Below are 12,525 nucleotides of genomic sequence, written 5' to 3'. Positions count from 1 at the left end.
ACCGTGCTCATCGTCAGCTCCACCATCCCTCATTCTCCAACTCCCCAAGACAAGATGACATCTGAAGGCCGATCGGCCACCATCTCCACCAGGTCGCAAGCAGAAACCACGAGGGAGAAGCACGTGAGTTCTCCTCCTATCACAGCCGAGACAACGGTTCCCTTTCCCACTTCATCCTTAGCGACCTCCAGACGTCCGAGTGGCAGTACTGGAGTTGGACACACAACGGGCTCTTCAGAAGTTACCATGGCCTCTGAGGCTGAGATCACTAGCTGGTGGCCGGGAAGCTCTCTCTCCTCGACCTACTCTTCAGTTGCTCAAGACAGAAGCACCCGGAAAGTTACATCTCCTGGTCTTCTGTCTTCCAACCCAGGAAGGTCCAGCCTGGGACTATCTACTCCGTCCTCCACAGCTCCCTCAAGTGAAAGTCCTGCAACCCCTTTGAAAACCATTTCTTCCACCACCATATCTACCTCGGCTTCAAAAAGTCTCCCCAGCACTACAGGTAAGCTTCCTCCCTGTGTCAATACTTGGCCCTCCTAAGACTAGGAGAGCATTTCCATGCACAGCTGGTGCAAAAGTTCAAAATGAAACTCAGTGGGCTTAAGGGCGAGGTTGTTAGAGACCTCTTCCTGTTTTATCTATCTTTGCGATCCAGAAGAACAGAGTTGGAAGGGACCTTGGGGATCTTCCTTAAGTAGGAGACCCTATACCATTATAGACAATTAGCTGTCCAGTCTCTTTTTTTTGAAAGCCTTCAGTGATGGAGCACCCACAGCTTCTGGAGGCAGGTTGTTCCACTGTTGGATTGTCCTCACTGTCAGGAAATTTCTCCTTAGTTCTAGGTTGCTTCTCTCCTGGGTTAGTTTCCATCCGTTGCTTCTTGTCCTGCCTTCTGGTGCTTTGGAGAATAGCTTGACTCCCTCTTCTTTGGGGCAGCCCCTGAGATACTGGAACACTGGTATCATATTACCCCCCTAGTCTTTGTTGGCCAACGCAGAGTTGATCAAGTGTAATGCAAGAGATGATCAACACAATAGAGACTTGTCTCCTTTCTCTCTTCCCAACCTACTCTTCAGTTACTCAAGATGGAAGCACCCCGAAAGTTACATCTACTGGTCTTCTGTCTTCTAACCCAGGAAGGACCAGCCTGGGACTATCTGCTCCATCCTCCACAAATCCCACAAGTGAATTTCCTGCAGCTACCGTGACTGTCGTTCCTTCCATCCCCACATCTCCCTCAGCTTCAACGAGTCTCCCCTAGTCTTTGTTGGCCAACGCAGAGTTGATCAAGTGTAATGTAAGAGGTGATCAACACAATAGAGACTTTCCTTTCAGGAGAAGCCATGACTGAGCTCACAGCTTCACTTCCAACATGTCTACTCACGTCAGGGTTGATTGAGTGTTGGTCAACACAAGAGTTGGTCAGCACAAAAGTGACCTGTCTCCTTTCTTTTCAGGAGAAGCCACAACCCAGGTCACAACTTTTCCTCCAACTAGTGTGCTCACGTCAGAGCCACATCATTTCACCTCCGTGTCTGACACCACTGGTGGCATGGAAACTACCACACCAGCACTGGGGACCACAAAGTTCCTACCCTCTTCCGTGGCTCTTCTCTCTGACCCAAACCATCCGTGGAGCACCCTTGGAGAAAGAAGTACCCCAGATGACACTGCGGCTTCCTCTCTTGCAGTGACTTCCATCCCCAGTGCTTCTTTTGGGGGTCCTTCAAAAGAAGGGGTGAGTCTCCCATCGGAGTCAACCATGCGCCTTATTAGGTCCACGACGCAGGAGATGAATTCCAGCTCTCGTTCTCCGACTCCCCGGGAGAAGATGACATCTGAAGGCCCACTGACCACCATCTCCACCACCTCACCTGCAGAAACCCCGAGTGAGAAACACACCAGTTCTCTTCCTCTCACAACTGAGACAATTACAACCTCCCCCTTGTCGTTTCCCCTTCTTACTTCAACATTGGTGACCTCCACGCCTACGAGTGCCACTTCTGGACTTGGAGACACAACCGGCTCTTCAGAAGTTAGCACAGCTTCTGAGGCTCCGATCACCCGCTGGTGGCCAGGAAGTTCTCTCTTCCCAACGTACTCTTCAGTTACTCAAGACGGAAGCACCCCGAAAGTTATGTCCGTTGGTCCTCTGTCTTCCAACCCAGGAAGGTCCAGCCTGGGACCATCTGGTCCATCCTCCACAAATCCCACAAAACAGAGTCCTAGAACTACATTGAAAGCCCTTTCTCCCATTTCCCCTTCTCCCTCAGCTGCAGAGGGTCTCTCCCAAGCTCCAGGTAAGCAACCCCCTGATTGAACGCTTGAATTGTTCTGAATTCAAAAGAGGTGCGAGGATCCTAAAAATCCTCGTTTTCCCAAATTTCCTTCAGTTCAGGTACAGGCTGGGATCTGAATTGCAATCCTCCACCCGGGCCTGTGTTGTATCAGGCCGGATGTATTTAGGGGTGTGTAGTAGAGAACGGCCACATCCCGAATCCTCCCGAACGATCTGTGTAAAGGGTTTGAAACAAGGTGTAGAATTGAGCGCACACGCCGTTGTTGACTTAACAAGCACAATTGAGCCCTGAATTTTGTATGGCTGAGTAAGACAGTCGTTAAGTGAGTTTTGACCTGTCTTACGACCTTTCTGGCTGCAGTTATTAACTGAATCGCTGTACTTGTTAGGTGAACCGCTGCTGTGGTTAAGTTAGTAACGCGGTTGTAAAGCGAATCCGTTTTCCCCATTGACGGCCTTCTCTCCCTCAGCACTCATCCAGAGAAGGTGTGGTGGAATGTGGTCTGGATTCCCAGGCGGGAGGGGCAGCCATCCAGAGGACAAGGGACAGTGCAATCTAGGTAGTTTGTATATGACAGGGGTAGGCAACCTGGGCTCTTTTATGACTGACTCATGGACTTCAACTCCCAGAATTCCTGAGCCAGCCACGCTAAGGGGAAAGGGAGAGGTTTCCAAGCTGAGCCATGTTGGCTGAGGAATTCTGGGAGTTGAAGTCCACAGGTTATAAAGGGGCCACAGTTCCCTCACGCTGGCTGAGGAATTCTGGGAATTGAAGTCCACAGGTTATGAAGGGGCCACAGTTCCCTCACGCTGGCTGAGGAATTCTGGGAGTTGAAGTCCATGAGTCACGAAGGGGCCATAGTTCCCTCATTTAATGGTGCAAGCTGTCTACTTTGGTAAGGTTCTGTCCATAAGTGAGGAACAATACAGATAGTCCTTGATTTACGACCACAATTGAGCCCAAAACGACAGTTGTTAAGTGAGTTTTGCCCCATTTGATAACCTTTCTTGCCACGTTTGTTAAGTGAATCACTGCAGTTGTTAAATTAGTAACCTGGTTGTTAAGTGAAACTGGCTTCCCCATTCATTGAGTTTGCTGATCTGAAGATCGCAAAAAGTGATCACATGACCCCGGGACACTGCGACCGTCATAAATAAGAGTCTGTTGCCAAGTGTTCAAATGTTGATCATGCTACAGTCGTAAGTGGGGAAAAACAGTCATAAGTCCCTTTTTTCATGATGTAACTTTGAACTATCACTAAGCAAATCGTTATAAGTCAAGGACTACCGGTTGGTTTTTTTAAAAAAAATCTGTGTTTGATCTTTGCAGCCAGGAACCGTTTCATCCTGTCCGTGAGATTCAGCACTACTTTAAACATTGCGGATCTGTCCGTCCGCGGTGCCATGCTAAAGTGGGTAAGGCTTTACAAAACATCTGGAAGGGGCTGGGGGAGGATTGGTTTCCTCCCCAACAGAAGCGGTATATAAGTCTAAGTACTATTGCTATTGCTATAATAAGATGTTGCCCAAAAGCATAATTGCCTTTTCTGGGATTTCTATGCCGCTTTTCCAAGCAAGTCTTCCGTATAAAAGCATTTGTTAAGTGGTAGGTGTGGTAGAATGCGGTCTGGATTCCCATTCCCGTTCTATTCTATTCTATTCTATTCTATTCTATTCTATTCTATTCTATTCTATTCTATTCTATTCTATTTTCCCTTCCCTATTCCTATTCCATTCCATTCCATTCCATATTTTCTATTCTATTCTATTCTATTCTATTCTATTCTATTCTATTCTATTCTATTCTATTCTATTCTATTCTACTCTACTCTACTCTACTCTATTCTATTCTATTCTATTCTAATAATAATAATAATAATAATAATAATAATAATAATAATAATAATAAGAAGAAGAAGAAGAAGAAGAAGAAGAAGAAGAAGAAGAAGAAGAAGAAGAAGAAGAAGAAGAAGAAGTTGGAAGGGACCTTGGAGGTCATCTAGTCCAACCCCCTGCTCAGGCAGGAAACCCTATACCATTTCAGGCAAATGGCTGTCCAGTCTCTTCTTAAAAACCTCCAGTGTTGGAGCATTCACCTCTTCTGGAGGCAGGTTGTTCCACTGGTTAATTGTTTTAACTGTTAGGAAGTTTCTCCTTAGTTCTAGGTTGCTTCTCTCCTTGACGAGTTTCCATCCGTTGCTTCTTGTCCTGCCTTCAGGCGCTTTGGAGAACAGCTTGACTCCCTCTTCTTTGGGGCAGCCCCTGAGAGATTGGAACACTGCTATCATGTCACCCCTCACTCATCTCTTCGTTAAGCTACACATACCCAATTCCAGCAACCGTTCCCCATATGTTTTAGCCTCCAGTCCCCCAATCATCTTTGTTGCTCTTCTCTGTACCCTTTCTATTCTATTCCATTCCATTCCATATTTTCTATTCTATTCTATCCTATCCTATCCTATCCTATCCTATCCTATCCTATCCTATCCTATCCTATCCTATCCTATCCTATCCTATCCTATCCTATCCTATCCTATTCTATTCTATTCTATTCTATTCTATTCTATTCTATTCTATTCTAATTTTCCCTTCCCTATTCCTATTCCATTCCATTCCATATTTTCTATTTCTATTCTATTCTATTCTAAAAGTAAAGGTAAAGGTTCCCCTGCACATGTGTGCTAGTTGTTTCTGACTCTAGGGGCCGGTGCTCATCTCCGTTTCAAAGCTGAAGAGCCAGCGCTTGTCCGAGGATGTCTCCGTGGTCATGTGGCCGGCATGACTAGATGCCAAAGGTGCACAGAACGCTGTTACCTTCCCACCGGAGCGGTCCTTATTTTTCTACTTGCATTTTTACGTGCTTTCGAACTGCTAGGTTGGCAGAAGCTGGGACGAGTAACAGGCGCTCACTCTGCTATGCGGCACTCGGGATTCGACCCGCCAAACTGCCAACCTTCTGATCAACAGGCTCAGCGTCCTCACTTCTATTCTATTCTATTCTATTCTATTCTATTCTATTCTATTCTATTCTATTCTATTCTATTCTACTCTACTCTACTCTACTCTACTCTACTCTACTCTACTCTACTCTACTCTACTCTAACCTACTCTACTCTATTCTATTCTATTCTATTCTATTCTATTCTATTCTATTCTATTCTATTCTACTCTACTCTACTCTACTCTAACCTACTCTACTCTACTCTACTCTACTCTACTCTATTCTATTCTATTCTATTCTATTCTATTCTATTCTATTCTATTCTATTCTATTCTATTCTATTCATACAAGCTCACATAAAAATAAATAAATGATGGTCCTTCTTCCCTCCTTCCTTCCAGCTTGATCATGAACTGCAGGCAAAATTTCCTGTTGGCAGCTTCCACCTGACCTGGGTGGGCTAGCAAAGAAGTTCGAAAAGAAAATGGTCAGAAAGCTTTTGCAAATATACATGTCTTCCGGATCGGTGCACCGGAGTAACCTACACAACAATGGATGGCAGCTTTTCTTTCATTTCATTTTCCATGCCAGCCGATGCCAAGACCCCATAGACGCCCCATTTAAATTGTGTGAAAACTCCACGTCAAATTGCCCCCCCCTGCAGTGTGAAACATGCGAAATCAACAGCGTGGCTGTGTTCACACAACACCCAAGGCTCTGGTCAGTTTCTGCCTTGCTAAGTGAGGTTAGCTTCCCTCTTTCTTCACTCCTTTTATTGGCTGAGCAACTTGGACAGAAAATGGAGCCGCCCTGGTAAGATTACAGCTTAATATGTTGAACAAATAAATAAATAGACAAATGTTGTAACCCACTCAACAGGTAGTCTGGTTGCTGTGTAGCTTTTTTTTTTTTTGGCCTCAAATTGGTTGGAAATAATGGAATTGTAGTTACACCCCTGTGTTGAGCTTCAGTAACTAGCTAGCAATTATAGCTCTGATTGCAAAAATACTCGGAAAACAAGGCAAAAAGTAAAAAAGTAAAAATGCCAGGTGCTGTTTTATACTCCAGCAACTAAACTAAACTGGTCTAATTCATTTTTGGAAAAGGCAACACAGATATTCCTCGACTTACAATCATTCGCATCCCACCAGGCTCAAGGTTGACTCAGCCTTCCATCCTTCCGAGGTGGGTAAAATGAGGACCCAGATTGTTGGGGGTAATTAAGCTGACTTTGTAATAATGCCGCTTAGGGAGGGTATGAAAGAGCTAATAAGCAGGCATATAGATTGAATGAAGGCTACTGCTAAGCTTGTAAGCCGCCTTGAGTCTTCGGAGAAGGGCGGGATATAAATGGAATTAAAATAAAATAAAAATAAATAAATAAAAAATTTAGTGTGATTGTAGAAGAGGATCTGGACAGACTTGAACACTGGGCGCTACCTAACAAAATGAAATTCAGTGGTGAAAAAAGTAAGGCGCTACATTTAGGCAAGAAAAACCAAACACACAGGTACAGAATAGGTAGTACCTTGCTCAATAGTAGTAACTCTGAGAGGGACCTCGGAGTCCTAGTGGACAATCCTTTAAATAGGAGCCAGCCGTGGGCGGCAGCTGCCACAAAAGCCAACACAGTGCTGGGCTGCATCAACAGTGGGAGAATCAAGATCACGTGAGGTGTTAATACCAATTTACAAGGCCTTGGTAAGGCCACACCTGGAATGCTGCATCCAGTTTTGGTCACCCTGTTGTAAAAAAGATGTGGAGACTCTGGAAAAAGTGCCGAGAAGAGCAACAAAGATGATCAGGGGACTGGAGGCTAAAACATGTAAGGAACGGCTGCTGGAATTGGGTATGTCTTGTTTAACGAAGAGAAGGGTGAGGGGTGACATGATAGCAGTGTTCCAATCTCTCAGGGGCTGCCCCAAAGAAGAGGCAGTCAAGCTCTTCTCCAAAGCACCTGAAGGCAGGACAAGAAGCAACAGATGGAAACTCATCAAGGAGAGAAGCAACCTGGAACTAAGGAGAAACTTCCTGACAGTGAGAACAATTAACCAGTGGAACAACCTGCCTCCAGAGGTGTGAATGCTCCAACACTGGAAGTTTTTAAGAAGAGACTGGAAAGCCATTTGTTTGAAATGGTGTAGGGTTTCCTGCCAGAGCAGGGGGTTGGACTAGATGACCTCCAAGGTCCCTTCCAACTCTGGTATTCTGTTAACAATTGCAGGAATAGTGCATGTCTAATCTAGTGAAAAGAAGGTGCCATGATAGCATCTTCCAATATTTGAAGTTGCTATCATCTTGAAGATTGCCACAAAGAAGAAGTGTGTGTGTGGGGGGTGTCCGCTTATTCTCCAAAGCCCCTGAGGGCAGGACAAGAAGCAACGGATGGAAACTCATCAAGGAGAGAAGCAACCTGGAACTAAGGAGGAGTTTCCTGGCAATGAGAACAATTAATCAGTGGAACTACTTGCCACCAGAAATTGTGGATGCTCCATCACAGAAGAGATTGGGGAAAAAAAATGATTAGAGGGCTGGAGGCTAAAACACGTAAAGAGCAGTTGCAGGAATTGGCTATGTCTAGTTTAATGAAGAGAAGGACTGGGGTGACATGATAGCAGCCTTCCAATATCTCAGGGGCTGCCCCAAAGAAGAGGGAGTCAAGCTATTCTCCAAAGTGCCCGAAGGCAGGACAAGAAGCAACGGATGGAAACTCATCAAGGAGAGAACCAACCTGGAACTAAAGAAAAATTTACTAAAAGTGGGAACAATTAACTGGTGGAACAACCTGCCTCCAGAAGTTGTGAATCCTCTAACACTGGAGGTTTTTAAGAAGAGATTGGACAGATATTTGTCTGAAATGGTATAGGGTTTCCTGCCTGAGCAGGGGGTTGGACTAGATGACCTCCAAGGTCCCTTCCCACTCTGTTATATCTGTTATTCTCTTCTGTTACTCTATTCTGTTAATTCCTGGAAAGGGCTGGAATTTCTTCAGCTTGTTAACTAAGCAGACTTGACTCTGGTTTGGGAGACACCCCCCCCCAAAAAAAGGAGAATTATAGAATGAATGGTGGGCCCTGAGTTCTACAGAATCGATCCCCGAGAATCCACAAACTTGGAAATAACCAAAAGCATCGCTTGAAGGAAAACAATAATGGGTTTGGGGGTTCTTTGTCATCTGCCCCCAGGGGGGTGGGTGGAGGTGGGGGAGCAGTAAAAGACCCTGGGTCCCTTTTTGCAATGGTCATTTTTCTCCCCCCCCCAATTGAAAATATTTCAACACCTCGGGCGATTAGTGTCCAACTGAATGGTTCATCGGTTCGGCCAACGCTGTGACGCGACGCAGAAGATTCAGATCATTAATTTGGAAAGTGTTTGGAGGGCTGGAAGGAAAAGTTCCCCTCTCCAACTGGCTTATGTAACATGGCTATTAAGATCACCTATTAACTCTCAAATCAGTTTGGCCAAATCAGGAAAACAGATGCCCGAAGGTCAACCCTTTGGCAAACGTTCACCTTGGAGAGAACGTCGAAAGTTTTCTGCTTCTCCTGCCAGATAATTGACCATGATTCCTTGTCGCAAGATGGGCAGCAAATAACTTTTTAATACGTGGATAAAATAAAAACTACGTACACCGAGAAGAGATCTAGGCAAATGATACTCCACTGAAGCCTCTTTCTATCAAAGGTTTGGTAAGGAGAAGCAAAGATTTCCAAGACAGAACTATTGATTTAGATTATTCGGACTGATCCCTAGCTAATATCGTATCACAAAAAAGATGCTGAGAGTCTGGAAAAAATTCAGAGAAGAGCAACTAAGATGATCCAAGGCCTGGAGACTAAAACATACGAAGAATGGCTGTGGGATTTGGGATTGGCCAGTCTAAAGAAAAGAAGAAATGGGTGTGTGTGTGTGTGTGTGACATGATAGCAGTGTTTCAGTATTTGAGGGGCTGCCACAAAGAGGAAGGGGTCGCATTATTCTCCAAAGCACCAGAGGGAAGGATGAGAAACAACGGTTGCAAACTGACCAAAGAGAGAAGCAACCTGGAATTAAGGAGAAACTTCCTCACAGGGAGAACCATTAGCCAGTGGAACAGCTTACCACCAGAAATCGTGGGGGCTCCATCACTGAAGTTTTCTAAAAAGAGACTGGACATTCACCTGTCTAAGATGGTATAGGTTCTCCTGCTTGAGCGGGGGGCTGGACTAGAAGACCTCCAAGGTCCCTTCAGCTCTATTCTATTCTAATAAAGTTTGGACATCTACATCTTAGCAATTACTTTTCCCGAAACAATAAGGGGGCAATCTTTTTTTTTAATGTGCTTTTTTTTACAATTCCAAAATACATCCCATTTTGGGGAGAGGGTTTCAATCTTTTTCAACCAAGGGATGTGGACTTCAACTCCCAGAACTCCCCAGCCAGTGTGGGGAATCATCAGTGCTAGAATGGGAGTGACGGAGTGACGGAGGAGGAGGAGGAGGAGAGGAGAAGGACTGTGGGGTCCTTGGAGGAGGGGGAGCAAGAAGGTTGAAGGAGGAGGAGGAGGAGTGTGGGGTCCTTGGTGTTCTCTGAGTTTGGTTGTTTTCTTGCAAATGTTTCATTGCCCGATTGGGTAACATCATCAGTGTTGGGGGGAGGAGGAGGAGGAGGAGGAGGAGGACTGTGGGGTCCTTGATGCTCTGAGCTTGATGGTTTTCTTGCAGACGTTTCATTATCCGACTATGTAACTTGGCACTAACGATCTGTCCCCAAAAGATGTACTCTCTGTGCAGAATGATTTCCAGAGCTTGGGGCGGGAACTTTGCAGGATAGGCTGTAGGCTCACTTTTTCAGAGGTATTACCAGTGTATAAGGAGCAAAATGGAAAAGGCCAGCGTATAGCAGAATTTAAGATGTGGCTAAAGGAGTGGTGTAAAGGAGAAGGCTTTGGTTATATTAGTCACGATATTCTGTAGCTGGTCCAATGAAAAAATGTATAAAAGAGACGGCCTGCATCCATCCAAGAAAGGGACTGAGTTACTTGGCAATAAATTCACAGCTTTTCTGGAGGAACATTTAAACTAAACAATGGGGACAGTGAGTTAATTGATACAGAACATCACTGTCCCCGGCAATCTAAGAAAATAGGGGAAGCCAGGCACCACACAAGTTATGCAGCAAGTAAACACAGGGTCAGTCATAAAGGACTCAAATGTCTATACGTTAATGCACAGAGTATGAACAGTAAGCAGTGTGAACTAGAAATTCAGGTAAATGAGGGTGGATATGATATTGTTGCCATTACGGAAACATGGTGGGACGAAACCCACAAATGGAACACACAGCTAGAGGGATTTAAATTATTTAAAAGAAATAGACTAAACAAAAGAGGAGGTGGAGTTGCTCTATATATGAGAAATAACTTTATCTCTACAGAAATAGAGCACAACAATGACGAAAACTGTAAACTTGAATGCATTTGGGTCAATATATACAAATAAAATTAATAATAATAATAATAATAATAATATAAAAGGGGGGGGGAAATGACATTGCCATAGGTGTATACTGTAGGCCGCCCAACCAAGCAGAGAAAATAGATGAACTTTTTGCTAGTCAGCTAACTAAGGTATGTAAGAAGCACATCACAATAGTAATGGGCAGTGCTTTTTTTGTAAAAGAAAAAGGTGCCGGAACTCACACATGTCATACAACCCGCCTTGCCTACCCTACAAGGTTCCATCCAAAAAAGGTGCCGGAACTCCGTTCTGGGCGTTCTATGAGAAAAAAAGCCCTGGTAATGGGGGACTTTAATTACCCTGATATCAACTGGGAGACAAATTCTGCACCAAGTGGAAGATCAAACAGATTCCTGACAAACCTAGCAGACAACTTTCTCTCCAAAAGAAGTGGAGAAGGGAACTAGGGGATTAGCCATATTGGATTTAATTCTCACAAACAGAGATGAAATGATAGAAAATGTCGAAGCCATAGGAACCTTGGGGGGAAGTGATCATGCAATATTGGAATTCAACATTCTGGAGGCACAAGCAATAGAACACAGCCAAACTAGAGTCTTGGACTTTAAAAGAGCTAATTTCAATAAACTTAGAGAGACCATGGGAAGAATTCCATGGATGAGAATCCTAAAGGGGAAAACAACTCAAGAAGCTTGGGAAATTTTGAAAAGTGAGATGATAAAGGCCCAGTCTAGTACAATACCAACAAAGAAGAAAAATAACAGCTCTCAAAAGAAACCAGCATGGCTGCATAAAGAACTCTCTGATAAATTGAAAGATAAAAAGGACAAGTATAAGAATTGGAAAGAGGGGCACATAACTAAGGCAGAATATCAGCAAATAGCCCGTGCCTGCAAATATGAAGTGAGGAAAGCTAAGGCTCAAAATGAACTAAGGCTTGCGACCAAAGTCAAAAATAACAAAAAATTCTTTTTTCAACATATAAAAAACAGGAAAAAAGTTAAGGAAATGATTGGTCCATTAGTGGGGGAAAGTGGCAAGAAGGTGACAAGCAACAGGGAGAAAGCAGAACTATTTAACTCGTTTTTTGCATCTGTCTTTACACAAAGGGAAAAAACAGTCCAACCTACCAAAACCAGTGCCATAAAAAACAGAATAGAAACGCAAGTTAAGATAGGCAAGAAAATGGTAAGTGAGCACCTGTCCAGCCTAGACGAGTTCAAATCACCAGATTATGACTTTGAACGGTCACTAAACGAGTAGTTGCAAGTCCAGGACTTCTCGTCGTCGCCGTGAATTTAAAAGGGACCCTTTTTTTATTTTCCGTCCGCTCTCGAGCCAAGCCAAGACTGGAAAATTCCACGCTCCAAACCAACAAACTCATAACTTTATGAGTCCTGATGAAGAATAACTCTGGAATTCGCGCGGGGGCGTGTGTGTGTGTGTGTGTGTGTGTGTGTGTGTGTGAAGACCCCATAATTGCCTTTCTTTTTTTTAAGACCTTCCTAGATCCTTCCGATAGCGGCGGGACGGGATGACGTTGATCACCCCCATCCCGAAGGTGCAGAGGTTATCACTCATGCTCGGTTTTTTTCGGTGGGCTGGCAACCTAATGCCCTTTTTTTGACTCACCGGGCCAAGAATGAGTGGCAGGTGATCAAGAGAGAGCCCTTAGCGCTTCACGGTCCGTGACCTCATCAGCAGATTTAATGGACCGCAGCGCCATTAGCATATTTATGCCCCCCAGGACCGTCAACCATCACTGGAGACTGAAATTGCTCGGCATCTTCCAAGGATGGGTGGCTGGCTGGCCGGCCTAGGCA

The 12,525-nt window shown here is 44.6% G+C and overlaps 1 protein-coding gene and 1 long non-coding RNA gene across 4 annotated transcripts in view; one reads left to right on the top strand and one right to left on the bottom strand.

The window, feature by feature from the left end:
• LOC310641201 (transferrin receptor protein 1-like) overlaps positions 1-12,525 on the bottom strand; it is a 546,690-nt gene that overhangs the window by 112,164 nt on the left and 422,001 nt on the right. The window lies entirely within an intron of this gene.
• The window catches only part of LOC310641209, a 276,109-nt gene that overhangs the window by 234,286 nt on the left and 29,298 nt on the right, over positions 1-12,525 (top strand). The gene's annotated exons all lie outside the window — the stretch shown is intronic.

The sequence above is a fragment of the Vipera ursinii genome (genome assembly GCF_947247035.1).
Source record: "Vipera ursinii genome assembly, chromosome: 5".
Classification (NCBI taxonomy): domain Eukaryota; kingdom Metazoa; phylum Chordata; class Lepidosauria; order Squamata; family Viperidae; genus Vipera; species Vipera ursinii.
The sequence above is the reverse complement of the archived record's forward strand: the minus strand, read 5'-3'. Positions and strand labels throughout refer to the sequence as shown.